Raw genomic sequence first — 8,504 nt, forward strand, 5'->3', positions numbered from 1 at the left:
TTTTACGCTTTATCATTATTATCATCAGCATTAGTATCAGTATTAGTGCAAGTATTAGTAGCAAAAACAGTATACCTGGGGAAGGAAAACTGTGGTTACCCGGATATGACATATGGGCCGTATTCTTAAACATATCGGGGCCGAAGCACAGATATTTGACAAGGCTTTCGAAGGAGATTTGGGGCATTTCCAGGGGTAGATTTTTTTTAGCCTGGTAGTAGTTTGACCCTTCTTCTGAGCCATGAACCTATAAGAACACTCATAAGAACTCAGTTGGTCTCCTTTCTGACCTTTGGAAATAGTTGATGTAAGAAGCGGAAGCGTTTAAGAATACCAAGCATATGCCCGGTGTCTCTCGGTAATGCATGGGCTTAAGGGACGATACAGCTGAGATGAGCAAAGAGGCCGCGAGCAGCTATAGCTATACCTAAACTTTACCTCTCGTAGTAGCAGCAGTAGTAGTAGTAGTAGTAGTAGTAGTAGTAGTAGTAGAAGTAGTAGTAGTAGGTCTTGTAGTTGTTGAGGTAGTAGCAGTAATAACAGGATAGTAACAGTTATTGTACTAATACGAATACGCATGAGACTGGACATTGCAGCACACAGCACGCCTCTGGTCCATGTGTTTGCATACTCGTACGTCTCAACTTCTTAATTAAGGACGTTATACAGAGGCAGTGGTGCGTAGCTAAGAGGGAGAGGGGGAGGGAGATGGTGCCCGTAGAGAAAGGCTAGGCCCCCTGTGGTTCTCCCGTGTGCAATTCTGAGAAAGATAATTAAACATGATATGGTAAATAAGATAATTGTGTACAGGCATTGACCAACCCCAGATAGCTTGGCCCTATATCCACCATGTAGCTATATTGATTTTCCTATTTGAATGCCTGTATACTGAACGCCATACAACTTTTATATGTGAGTTCTTACGTACGCGTCATGAACCAGTGCTGGGTGACAGAGGACTTAGTGGACAATCAATATAACAAAAAGATTTATGGATATTATATGAATTAGGAAGTTTTAGAAGAAGAATTAGGAGTTTTATTGCGCGAGAAGGGAAAGGGAAGGGAGGGGAGGGCAGGGTGGAAGGGAAGGGAAGGGGAAGGAACAGAGAGAGAGAGAGAGAGAGAGAGAGAGAGAGAGAGAGAGAGAGAGAACCCCATTTAAGCAAGATTATAATTATGACGCCATTCTTTATTTTTCTTTTACCTTAGTTAATTTTGTTACTGTTGGTGTTGTTATTATTGTTGTTGTTGTTGTTGGTGGTGGTTATTGAATAGAACTGTTTCCCCTATAGTCCAATCTCTCTCTCTCTCTCTCTCTCTCTCTCTCTCTCTCTCTCTCTCCTAATATCAGCCATGTGACGCCTCTTGTCCTCTCTCTCCTCCTCCTCCTCCTCCTCCTCCACCTCCTCCTCCTCCTCTTCCTCCTCCTCCCATCACCCTTTCTATAACAATGTCCCCTCTTTCCAAATTGTGCAACCCCTCCCCTCCCCCCTACTGCAGTCTTTACCTCCTCCTCCTCCTCCTCCTCCTCCTCAGTCACCCAATACCAGCTGTTCCCCTCTCTTTGAAATTGTACAAACTTCCTTCCTCCTCCTCCTCCTCCTCCCCCTCCTCCTACTTCTCTTCCTCCTCCTCTTTTTCAAACTGTACAACTGCTTAAATCTAAGTTATACAACCTCCTCTCCTCCTCCTCCTCCTCCTCTTTTCCAAACTGTACAGCTGCCTAAATCTAAGTTATACAACCTCCTCTCCTCCTCCACCTCCTCCTCCTCCTCCCTCCTCCTCCTCTTCCTCCGCCTTCCGTGCCCCCAATCAACCCAATCTTTTCCAAACTGTACATCCACCTTATTTAAACACCTCCTCCTCCTCCTCCTCCTCCTCCCTCCCCGCCAGCCCCAGTTAGGAGGACGTTGAGGACCGAGGAAGGAATGTGATGGATTAATTAGCCTCATTTCTGGCCATTATTCCTTTCCTGGCTGTGAAAGGGAAGGGAAGGGGAGGAATGGAAGGGAGGAAGGAGAGGAGGGGTAGGGAGTGGGAAGGGAACGGGAGGGAGGAATGGGTGGGTGAAAGAAAGGGAGGCTATGAAAAGGGATGGGAAGGGAGGGGGGAGGGAGAGAGGAGGAGGAGGAGGGAAGGGAAGAAGAGGGGAAAGGAAAGGGGAAGGGAAGGAGAGGGGGATGGAAGGGGGAAGGGGAGAGGGAAAGAAACGAGGGCAGGGAATGGGAAGGGAAGGGAGGGGAGGGAGAAGAGGAGAGGGGAGGTGAAAAGGGAGGGAAGGAGGGGATGGAATGGAAAGGGGAGGGAACGGAGAGGAAAGGAGGGGAGAAGGGATGGGGAGGAGAGCGGAGGTAAGTGAGGGGAGAGAAAAGAAGGTAAGGAGAGGGAAGTGGAGGGAAGGGGAGGGGGAGGGGACGGGAAGGGGAGGGAAGAAAGGGAATGGGAGGGAAGGGGAAGGCAGGACGGGGAGGGGACGGGAAGGGAAGTTGAAGGGATAGAAATGGAGGGGAAAGGAGGGGAGAGGAGAGAAAGATAGAGGGAAGGGGAAGGAAAGGAAGGGAGAGAGAAAGGGAGGGAAGGCAAGGGGAAGAGAAGGGAAGGGAAGAGAAGGGGAAGGGAGATGAGACGAGGGAAGGGGATGGGGAGGGAGGGAAAGGTTGGGAAGGAGAGATAAGAAGAAAAGGGAAGGGGGTACTGTGAGAGAGAGAGAGAGAGAGAGAGAGAGAGAGAGAGAGAGAGAGAGAGAGAGAGAGAGAGCACGGGTGACCAAGCAAACCTAGGCAACAGATTTCTACTTCTGCTCCTCCTCCTCCTCCTCCTCCTCTTCCTCCTCCTCCTCTTCCATTTTTTCCCCTCTCTAGCTCGTACTACTCACAACAACAACAACAACAACAACAACAACAGCAACAACAACAACAACAACAGTAATAATAATAATAATAATAATAATAATAATAATAATAATAATAATAATAATAATAATAATAATAATAATAATAATAAAATAGAAGAAATATATTAAGAAAAGGAGCGGAAAGGGGGAGAAAGGAAGGGAAGGAAGGCACTAATGACACACACACACACACACACACACACAGGGGAGAGAGAGAGAGAGAGAGAGAGAGAGAGAGAGAGAGAGAGAGAGAGAGAGAGAGAGAGAGAGAGAGAAAGAAAGGAGAGAGAGAGAGAGAGAGAGAGAGAGAGAGAGAGAGAGAGAGAGAGAGAGAGAATGGAGGAAATCAGTGCGGAGGAAAGGGAAATATGCAAATACGGGAGAGACAGTTTTCCTCCTGACCTGAAATCAGAGAGAGAGAGAGAGAGAGAGAGAGAGAGAGAGAGTTTGGGAGATAGCTGGAAGGGATGCAAACTTTTTATTTTATTTTATTTCCTTTGCTTCCTGGTTTGCCTTCTGCCTTCAACTGTTATTTCTATTATTATTATTATTATTATTATTATTATTATTATTATTATTATTATTATTATTATTATTGTTGTTATTATCAGTGTTGTTGTTATTGTTATTATTATCAGTAGTAGTTGTAATAGTTTAGTAGTAGTAGTAGTAGTAGTAGTAGTAGAGAAAATGCCGGGACAAAAGGAACTGAAGAGAGAGAGGAGGAGGAGGAAGAGGAAGAGGAGGAGGAGGAAGAAGAAGAGGAATTTGAGGGAAGGGGTAAGAAAATAAGAGAAGAAGAACACACAGAAATTATAATGGAGATGACTATGAAAAGGAAGAGAACGAGGAAGAAGAAAAAAGAATATTAAGAGAAAGAAAAGAAAACGAAGACAGCAAAGAGGAACAAGAATAAGAAGAAAAGGAAAAAAGTGCATCTGGAGACACCCTGAGACCCTTCCCCCAATCCCTCCCAATCCCCCCACCCCCTCCTCCAATCCCCCTTCCCCCCCTATATAACGAGTGGAAGAAAAATAGGATTAGGGAAGAGGCCGCTCAGATTTCTCTATTTCTCTACCGCGTTCTTTGATTTTGATTTTTTGCCAACTTGAGAATATTAAATAACGGAGAGAAGTGACTGGCTGGCTGGCTGGGGTGTTACAGGGGTGGAGGAGGAAGAGGAGGAGGAAAACGAAAAGGAATTATTTTAGTTTGTCTTTAAAGTTGTTTGAATCATATCGTTTTCTTTGGCGATGTCATGAATAGACTGTTTTGTATTCCTTTATGCTGATGAGTTTGATGACGAAGAAGATATTTATTTTAAAGGTATATAGAAAAGATGCATGAATAGGTACGATATAGCAAGTAAACGTAACAGTAGGAAATACAGCAACGACAAATTCTTGGGACGCTTTATTTTCTACAACCTTTTTGGTCAGGGTGGAGCCGCCAGGAAGGAGAAGGCCAAGAAACAAATAGATAGATAAGTAAACAAATTATAAGTAAAACAAAAACAGAATAAAAGAAAAAAGAAGGAAAGAAAAAAAGAAAAACTCACAACGGGCAGCCAAGAAGGAAGTAACGGACCAAACATCGACTTAATTAAGGCCTCCCTATTTTTCCCTCCTGGGCGGCGCTCCCTCCCCCTCCCGCTGCTCAGAAACTTATTATTAGCGAGAATATTCCACAAGTTTGTAATAAAGGGAATCGCACTCCTTGAGAACAATGGGGCCGTTCCTCCCGTGATATGGCCAATTTTCCGCCGACAGAGCTCCTAAAACTGAAAGTCGACGGCCGGCGCACATTTGCAGACGTTGATATTCTGAGGATTATTAGTTTAACGGGTATACACTCGAGGCGGGGGGGAGAGGGGGGGGAAGGGGGGATTAGGGTGCATGGTTGGTGTGGGGGGAAGGAGGGAGTCATGCTGGTGTAGACTATCTATATCCCCCCTCCTACTCCACCTCCGCCTCCTCCTCCTCTTTCTCTCCACCTGTGCCTCTCCTCCTCTGTTTTTCCAAGTATCGGAAAATTGGCAGAAATAAAGGATAAACGATTCCCAGTTTATTCAGGCTTTAATAAATGTCCTTCGCCTTATTTACTCTGCCCCGACGTAACTTTTCGGCAAGGGACGCTCGATCACGCCTTATGTCGATCTCAAGAAGGCGTTTTGATTCAGCGCATCGCGAGGAATATAGGGGTCACCTGCAACGACTTTTGGTTTACTGACTGGCCTGTAGCTACTCTAGGACTGAGAAAGTTTCGCCTCGTTAAAAATTCTTACGGCGGATTGGCTTGCCACGAGTATATGGCGTCATCGAAATTGGCGTCATCTATACCTGTGCAGAGGGACAAACATTTGGATTTTCAAGTGGCGTGTCCTTCCTGTCTTACTTAGGAAAGGTGGAGGGATGAAGGAGGGAAGACAAGAGTGTGCGGAGGCAAAGAATAGGAGATGGAGGGATAAGGGAAGGGGACGAGAGTATAAGGGGAAACAAATAGGTAAAAATAAGGGCATAGAAAAAGGAAGGCAGGGTGGAGAGATGAAGGAAAGTAGACCAGTGTGTGAGTGGGCCAAGAGAAGGAGAGGGCGGGAGGCCGGACTAAAGGACTCCCCACGAGTTCCTTAACCAGGGGAGGCGGGAGGCCGCTTCCTGCCGTGATTGTATCCTCGTTAGGACGTGAGCGAAGGTGGCCCTCGAACGGCAGCGGCCAGCCATCATCAACGCCGATCGCGGAAGCCCAGACCAACGCCCCGCCCCGCCCCGCATTAAACCCGCACTGCCCCAAACCCAGCCCCGCGCATCACTGTGATTCATTACCGCACCAACCTTACCCCGCCTCGCCCCGTAGCACCATGACCCCACCCCGCCCCGCCCTGCACCGACCCGCACCATACACTAAACCCAGCGCCCCGCACCCCCTGACCCTGCCCCGTCCCGCCCCTCATCCCCATGACCCTGCCCAATCCCGCTCCCGCACTAGAGAAGACTTTAACACTCACTCAACGTCAAAAACTCAAGACCAGAAGAAAATAACACCACATGGAACACTGAATCCAACACACACACAACACTCCAACACTCAAAAACACATCAATTAAGTAGGAAAGCCCCGCCCCGCCCCGCCTCGGCCCTACCAAGCCTCGTGCCCTCCAAACCTCCCCAAAATGGCCTCACGTTGGACTTAGCAGCTACGATAACCAGCAGTACAGTTAGGTTCGTGGTTATACAGGAGGTGCGCTAACTAACTAATGAATCAATGGGCTGTATGGGGACAAAAAGGAAACAGAGAGAAGGATGGTAAAGTTGGCAAAAGTGTTCCTCGCGCAGTGCTGGGACAAAAGGGCACAAATGTCTGAATAAGTGGAGATAAGTGACTTTATATCAGGTTAGATAATTACTTAACACTGGAGAGGAAGGTGTGTGAATAAGAAGAACGGAGGAACGAGAGGAGGAGGACCTAAGAAGCGATATAAAAGCGTTACAGGTCAAAAGAAGAAAAAGAAGAAGTTCGGTTAGACGCTTCCCTCTCTTACGTCATCCATTTTTAAAGGCCGAAAAGGAGGTTAGACGCGTTCCTATGAGTGTTTCTTTGCGTTCACGGTTCAGAAGCTATGTCAGACTACCATCAGGGTCATGAAACTACCTCTGGAAGGCCCCACAACTCCTACGAAAGCCTTGTTAAATGGGTGTGCTTGGGAGCCGTAAGGAATTTAAGAATGACCCGATATCCTAACACCATACGCACAGTAGACAGTTAAAACCATAAATCCTACGCTCTTCCTTTCCCTCTCTTCCTTCATCTTTCTCTCTTTCTCCTTTAAATGGGTGTTCTTGGGAGCCGTAAGAAGAATGACCCAATAGCCTAACACCATGCGCACAGTAGACAGTTAAAACCATAAATCCTACGCTCTTTCTTTCCCTCTCTTCCTCCTCCTCCTCTTTCTCCTTTAATTGTGAATTCTCCCTCTTCGGCTCCCCCCTCTCTCCCTCTTCCCATGCCCTCCCCCTACCCTCCTCTCCCCTTGTTTCCTTTCTCTGTCTTTTCTCCTACCCCTCCTCTTCCTCTCCCCTTCTTCCCTGTCTCTAGCTTTTCTCCTACCCTTAATGTACAGTTACGCCATGGTTGCAAGCAGCCGGCATGGTAAAAGTCATTTCTCACCAATGATGCTTAAGCTTAAGATACATGCGAGTGGTTTTTATTCCTAAGCGCTACTTGGATACTTACACGCAATTCAGTTTCGATTACTTAGAGAAACTGCAGTCATTGTCAAGCGAAGCCAGGTCAAGCACATAAAACTCGTCATCACACACACACACACACACACACACACACACACACACTATTTTCTGAGGCCTTTCATGGTCAAAAGCTTATCATCCGCCAAGCCAAAAGATGTTGCCAGTAACTACGTATGAGGCAGCAACGAGATGTGGGTGTGAGTGATCGAGCGAGTTCAGCGCAACCAACAGCAGATTAGCAAGTCATTTAAACGGCTACATATTTTCTTACAGACATTGAAACTGATTGACATTTGTTGCAAGGAAGGGAGGTGTTTGCCAATCCACCTCCCCAAGTATTAGTTAGCCTCAATTTTCAACTATTAAATATCGTAAGAATTGTAATTAGCCAAGATTTTCTATTTTTTTTAGTAACATCACTAGCTCAACCTATCATTCTTTACTCAAACCAATATGGAATGCAAGTCCAATCAGTGGTGTATGAATTTTAATAACCTCACTATCTCAACCTCTATCATTTCTTTACTCAAACCAATATGGAATGTAAGTCCAATCAGTGGTGTATGAATTTTAATAACCTCACTATCTCAACCTCTATCATTTCTATAGTCAAACCAATATCGAATGTAAGATCAATCAGCGGTGAATGAATTTTAATAACCTCACTATCTCAACCTCTATCATTTCTATACTCAAACCAATATCGAATGTAAGACCAATCAGCGGTGTATGAATTTTAATAACCCCACTATCTCAACCTCTATCATTTCTATAGTCAAACCAATATCGAATGTAAGACCAATCAGCGGTGTATGAATTTTAATAACCTCACTATCTCAACCTCTATCATTTCTATACTCAAACCAATATCGAATGTAAGACCAATCAGCGGTGTATGAATTTTAATAACCTCACTATCTCAACCTCTACCATTTCTTTACTCAAACCAATATCGAATGTAAGATCAATCAGTGGTGTATGAATTTTAATAACCCCACTATCTCAACCTCTATCATTTCTTTACTCAAACAAATATGGAATGCAAGTCCAATCAATAATGTATGAATTGTCAAAGGCTCATTTTCTATATGATTTTTAATAACCACATCTGCGGCCTGATGAGTGAAGCCAGCCATTACATTCTGCACATTTACAACACTGGGAGGAAGCTCAACACTTCCCCCGCGGAGGTGAAGTAACAGCATCCTGCACATTAAACAATCCAATCCCTCGCACAGTAGGCGGCTTCCTGCACACATTGTCAGCTAATCACTTAATCACAGAACACACTGCCGACCCACATGCCACAATACAGCCGGCTGGGCGGCAGTCACGCGCCAAGGCCTCCCCCTAATGACTGTTTAG

Source organism: Eriocheir sinensis, chromosome 45, assembly GCF_024679095.1.
Source record: "Eriocheir sinensis breed Jianghai 21 chromosome 45, ASM2467909v1, whole genome shotgun sequence".
In the NCBI taxonomy this organism is placed as follows: domain Eukaryota; kingdom Metazoa; phylum Arthropoda; class Malacostraca; order Decapoda; family Varunidae; genus Eriocheir; species Eriocheir sinensis.